The sequence below is a fragment of the Numida meleagris genome, chromosome 8, assembly GCF_002078875.1.
Source record: "Numida meleagris isolate 19003 breed g44 Domestic line chromosome 8, NumMel1.0, whole genome shotgun sequence".
Taxonomy (NCBI): domain Eukaryota; kingdom Metazoa; phylum Chordata; class Aves; order Galliformes; family Numididae; genus Numida; species Numida meleagris.
The window spans coordinates 14391443-14397735 of NC_034416.1; the positions used below are offsets into that span (position 1 = coordinate 14391443).

At 43.8% G+C, this 6293-nt stretch overlaps 1 long non-coding RNA gene across 1 annotated transcript; it reads left to right on the forward strand.

Moving 5' to 3' along the window:
- On the forward strand, nucleotides 137-6044 carry LOC110403181. Its single transcript, XR_002441548.1, has 2 exons — nucleotides 137-1241; nucleotides 4797-6044. It is a non-coding gene; the product is annotated as an uncharacterized LOC110403181 (long non-coding RNA).

The window sequence follows — 6293 nt, forward strand, 5'->3', positions numbered from 1 at the left end:
TGACCGCGCGCCCTCCCCGCCCCGCCCCGGCGGGCTCCGGGCTGTGTGGGGCTGCGCCCGCGGGGCGTGAGGTGAGGCGGTCCGGGCCGAGCTGTCCTCGTGGGGAGCGGGCTGGGGCTGAGCCAGCAGGGACGCGACCCCGGCAGGGAAGTGCCGCCCGAGGACAGCCCTGCGGTGTCACAGCGCTTTTTCCACGGCTTCTTGTGGGGCAGGTTCTCTCCGCGGGGTGAGGAGCACCAGTTCGCCGTGCTGTGCTCCCTGTTTGTCGTTTTCCTGATAGCAAACGAGTGCGCCGCATCTCGTGCCAAGTGTGGCAGTGGTTTCTGCCACAGGGCCTCCGTGACAGCTGGACCAAGGCTTCAACCACCCATCCACTTGTGGCCATGGCACCTTGCCGGCTGGCTTGGACGCCAGGCCTGCTCCTTAGGCTCTGACACTCAGCAGCACTTCCCCCCATTCTGCTGTCCCCTCTGCCTTCCTGCCACCTCGTTACCTTCCAGCTAACCACCTCGTTACCTTCCAGCTAACCACCTCGTCAGTGGGCTGCAATAGCACAGAGGTTTGAGCAGTGTAACACAACCAAACAGAGCCACGCTGTGCCAGGGGCTCAGCCGTCTTGCTGCTGGGATCAGGCTCGCTCACACGAGGCATCTCAGCTTTATTTTCAAAACATTCCTCAAGAAGCTGTCTTGTCTTCTCACCCTCATAAATGACAGCAGTCTCTGGAGTCAGAGGAGTGAGAAAAAAGAACTGCAGAATCCCTCTGACAAGACTTGCTCCTTTGCCCATGCGGCAGCCATGCACACTTTGTGAAAGTGAGTGTGAGTTTCCAGACCAAAATGAGGAATTTCTATTTTGCAATAGTATCAACAACATGAGGGCACTTTACTCCAAGCTGAACATCACAAGGGAACTGCTTGAAGTAAAAAACAATTTCAATTTATGATGAAAAAGATACCCATCTCCAGCATGGAAAGCAAATGCTCATTTCCAGTATTCTAAGCTGCTCCTCATGTCCTGCTAAATGGCTGTTGTGACATTACTGTTATTCTGCTAGCATGATGGTTTCCAAAGATAGTATTTCTTCGAATGACAATGATGAAGTTTCACTGCTGCTGTACAAATCGTTAATTGTTTTTCTGTCATGCCTCGAGGCCTTGGTGAGGACTCCTTCCATTGCATTCCATTCCTATGGAGAATTCAGAAGAGACATTCCCACTGCCTCAGGTGCTGCATTCTCGGTGAGTGTCTTTCGACCTGATTTCATCTAAAAAACATGTAGGCATTTGTCCTTCACAACATGCACGTGATAATGATACTGCTGAAAAGCATTATGACACGGTAGAAATATTAGCGGCCTTAGGATCCACAGTGGATAAAGTTGTGAATGAAGGATTTCTATAACCCTAAGGGCATAAATGCATTAAAACATGGTCACTGCTGTGAAGATATTGAACATTTCCTGTGCTGGAAAAAGTTATAAACCTTTTATTCCCACTGGCAGCAGTCAATTTATAGCTGCCTTATTTTTGCCTTAAGGCTTGTAGTTTCTGGAAAAAATAATTTTGTATTTTCAAAGCCTGAGAAAACATCAAAACAGTAAGAAAAGAAGAGACGGAAAGATTAAATACTCATTATAAATGTCTCAATCTCTTAGGGCTTGTCTAAACAGGGAAGTTGTTTCGAAATAAGTGAGGGTGTGAGCTGAAATACAACAGCTATTCTGTGCTATCTCCACCCCCAACAGGGAATTTCCTGTATTGTTCTGTTTCAGAAAGCCTGAATTTCACGTAAGTGCTGGAGTTCAGTGAGTCCCATTGGCTAGACAGCTGTATTTCTGTCTGTACTTAGTTTACTAGCCAAGCCCAACTATGTTTAATAAGTAACATTTCGATCTGGTAATAAGGGACGTGATTTAGTGGGGAAATATTGGTGGTAGGTGGATGGTTGGACTAGATGATCTTGGAGGTCTTTTCCCACCTCAATTATTCTGTGATTCTATGGTTGTCTGAGCTGAAATTTTACTCTGAACTCACTAGCTTACTCCAAATTCAGGCCATCCTGCACTCAGTGTGTGTGACTGAAGGTCACATCCTTTAGCATGAACTTATGCCCACAACAATCTACTCGTAGAAAATGTAGATGCCAACAGATAGGAAACACTAGTCAGTTTTTTACTGGCTAATTAGGCAATCTGTGTTATTCGTATCCACTGTCAATACAGTGTTATTCACATTTTCCAGAAGGAGCAAAATTTTCGCAGGTAAGCTTTATATTGAGACAACTGATATCTTGTACGTTAGTCAATTTTGATGATGTTTAACAGAAGGGTAAAAATCATATACATCGTTATTCTTGCAAGTTTCATGGAAACATTGTGGCCAAGAAGACCAAGCTAGCGTGTCGGAAGGAAAATCAGAGGTATTAGTACATGTTGTATGTAATGTTTTCCCACTTGGAAAACAATCTTTATAAATACCCCTACATTGGCTAAAACATCTGTCAGAAGCTGCTTTGTTTCTGACACTGAAGTTATTCTGCTATGCAACACAATTTATATACATAAGGAGACCAGGTACTTGTAAAACCACCTGTTTTCTAAGTGCATATGTTTTTAGGTACATGAGAAAATACTTATTATGATTTAAAAAGTGCTTGATAAGTAATAAAAATAATTTGGAGGGATTTCATTTATGTTCACCTCTGCACTTTTCTGAGACATTGCACTCTGCCACCTCTTTCCACCCCCTTCTGAAAGGGGATTCATGTTGGTGTGAAGGTGAAGAAATCAGTGACGAACCAATCTGGGATGTCAGCTATCTTGAGATACACATCTACATTTTTGATGAAATGCAGAACCTTATTCTTTAGTAACAGGTGTGTCTGGGTGAAATTGTATACCCTTTGAAACAGATGAGGACAAAGAAGTCTCAGCTACCAGCCCCTAGGGTGGAGTGACAGGGTGCATGCATCATCCTCAATTATAGACATATTTACAGAGGGCTGTACCACGACACCATGAAAGATGCACAATTAGCTGCTTAAATCATTGCATAGAAATCTAATTGGGAGGTATGCAAGGAAGGAGTGATAGAGTGATACCTTACCCACCTCTCCTCGGCTCGCCAGTGCTGAATGCATCACCAGTCCTGAGGAGACAGGAAAGCATGAATGATTTTAGGGCTGATATTTCTCTCTCACCTCACACAGCGGCTCTGCAGAGTGTGTTTCTGCAGGAGCCATTCAGACCGGTCAGCTTGTCACTGCACCTGTGCTGGTGGCAGGCTGCTACCAGGAGAACAACATACTTTACTTTATGTAAGGTAGCTGGCAGCTCCTGAGTTCACACCAAATCCATACCTCTTTGCCTGTCTTTCTTGCCTCAGTCTCATCAGTGTGAAAGCAGTACATCATACAATTTTGCTTATGTTGCTTCATTAGCAAATGTTCTTTTGTAGCCACTCTTCCTGTGCCTGCGGACTTAGGTTCACATTTGTGAGGATTTAAAACTGGAAATATGTCAATTTTCCATTTTGATTCATGGATTTTGCTGTCCTTTATTTACTGCAAGGTGCGCAAGGAGGGCTTCTGGAGAAAGGAGGCAGGAAACATAGTCCACACGTGGCAACAAAGAAGTGGTTTTGGGGAGGTGGTTGTGTCAGAGAGATGGGACATTTCTGGGCGTTTGCCATAACCAAATGACACAGATTGTTTTCTGGTAGAAAGAATATTTTCATAATGAGCAGTGAGTGTGCTTCAGTCTGGCTGCACCTACAGCCCCAAGAATAAACAGTCTAGAGGTAGGTTTGTCAATAAATACCATCTGCTCAGCAGCATGGAATCCAAACTATTGCAGAAGCCACCTTCATGGTGGCTTCTGTTTTGCTAGATATAGATGAGATAAAAATGCCTACTAATTTTTTTTTTTTTTTTTTGTAAATATAGTGTGATTCTGATCTCAAAAATATGACACTAAATGTAATGGGACTTGTTCAATCCCAATTTCAGTCTGAGAGAATCAAACAGACAGCTGCAATTAGCTTCTTTCCTGGAGGACAGCAAAGCTTCCCCACAGACACATAAGCTGTAAGTGGTGTTTCTTCTCACAGAGATTTGGATGCTGAAGTGTCTGAAAAATGTCTTGCTTCCACTCCTGCCCACAAGGGAAGGAAATGCAACTTTGTGAGCAGCAGAAGTAGTGGAGCCTGGTTTCCTTGCTGCTGCCATGGGGGCTCCCAGCTGGTTTCCTGCCTGAGCACACTGACACCCAATAAGAGGAGAATTCTTGCCACAGCCTTTCTCTCTGGAGAGGCACTGGTAATCCTTGCTGCTTGGCTGCTTGTTTTCCAGTAACTCTGCAAAAGCAGAGAGTCTGTGGGATCTTTACATCTCCAAGGTTCCATTGAGATTGGCTGTTGGATTCAAAGGTCTTTAAGAGAGAAATGAGACATAAGCATCATCTGAAAAGTCCAAAACCAAAATGAGAACGTCAGCTTGCCAGTTGACTAATTCTTCCCTGAGCAGAGACATGAAAGAAAAAAATGTCGCACTATAGTCCAGCTTGGACTTCTGGGTGTGATATTCTCCCAATCTTTTTTAAAGGTCTTCATTTCCCTCTGTCTGTATTGTAAAATGTGGATAAGAGGTTCAAGTATGTAACTGGGAGTCTTTATGGCTAAATTCTTCCAAATCTTGCATAACTGCAAAATATCAAAAGATCAGATCAAGAGTTTGTCATTGGAAGTTGCCTGGCTGAAACTCAGACTCATTTTTTTGGTGGTGGTTTTTTTTTTTAGTGAAGGATCGGGGAGGATTCCAGGGAGATACAGACCTGAATAAGCAACTCTTTAAGAGACGAATTTAATTTTAAAAAAATGAAGATGCAAAAAGAAGATCACTGCTGAGGAGTGCAATCCACAGCTCATTTTCTGTGCGGAAGAATACAAGTGATGTACAAAGAGGAATCATAACAGGGATGGATGAAAGAGAAAAGATTGCTGGACAAGTAAACCATAAAAGATTTTTTTTAATGGAGTATGCTTACTTTTATGTAAATCTGCAGCAGATCCACTTGCCCCCGTTTCACTGACAATTAAGTTTCTGAGACATACAAAGTTGCAAACAAATATGGCCTGAAAATGGCAACAGAGAAATTGGTTGGGGTATATTTACTCTTAGAAGAAGTAGTGTAGAGCCAGGAGTGCCATGAGAAAAGCTCAGTGAAGTGTATTTCTTGAAAATACAAGGGAAAGCAGTTTCAACACCTCATGTAAGTGTGTTTCTCTAAAGTCCAAAAGAGAGCTGCTTCCAAATTCCGAAGCTACAGCTTGCCTTCACTGAAAAGCTTGACATCAAGAGTCACAGCTACATGGCAGTAAGCTGTGCCAAGGGGAGTTTGGAGCTTTCTAAGAGGACACCTGTACCACCCCAGCCTGCTCCAGCACTCAGAATGGCCCTAACACCTGTGGGGAAATCCAGCTGTGCTCAGCGTTCAACGCAAGCCCTCCTAGGCTAATCCTCTTTGATCCTCCAGGACAGTGAAGAGACCATGAGTTGTGATCAAATTTGCCTCAGGGCTGATTTTAGACCCCACAAGATGTCCAAAATTGGACACAATCCACAGAGCCTTTAAGCCCCTTTTCAAAGTGTTCCAGAAATATGAACTTTGTGCTCAACAATATCTGATTGGTATAAGCCACTCTTTAATTTTCTCATCTTCTGTCACATGAGGGCAAGTCATACTTCCTCTGCCTCTTCCTTCCTGAAGTTCCTGTGGACACAAGCGGAATGGGGAAGCACTGGTGCTTGGAGCTGGGAGCCCTTCTCCTCGGGCAATGTCCAACTTTTGCCTTCCAAGCTGCCACTGAGGGTTGAACTTTTAAACTGCTGACTTTGTACAGAGAAAGAAGGAAAAAAAGAAGAGAAAAGAAAGCAAGAAACAATCTGGAGCTATGCCCTTTTCTTTGTCTTCTCTCCTTGACATTACAATTAAGTGTTTGTTTAAAGGGAAAGCAAAATAAATGTTGCAATATGAACAATATGAAGTAAATGCTGTAACATAGCTTGGGTTTTTTTTTAACACGTTCCAGTTTGGTTGGTTACATTATGAGTTTAATAATGGCTCATCGGTTCAGAAAAGCAGGAGCTGACCTAGGAATGTCCCGCGAGTTCAGGATCTGAAGTTTAGGCTCAAGGGTTGGTCTTGGTGTAATGGCAGGGTCTGGAGCTCTGCCTCAGCTTTGGGGCTCTCCCAGGACGTGCTGTTTGTTTGCCAGAAGACTGTATGTGTACAC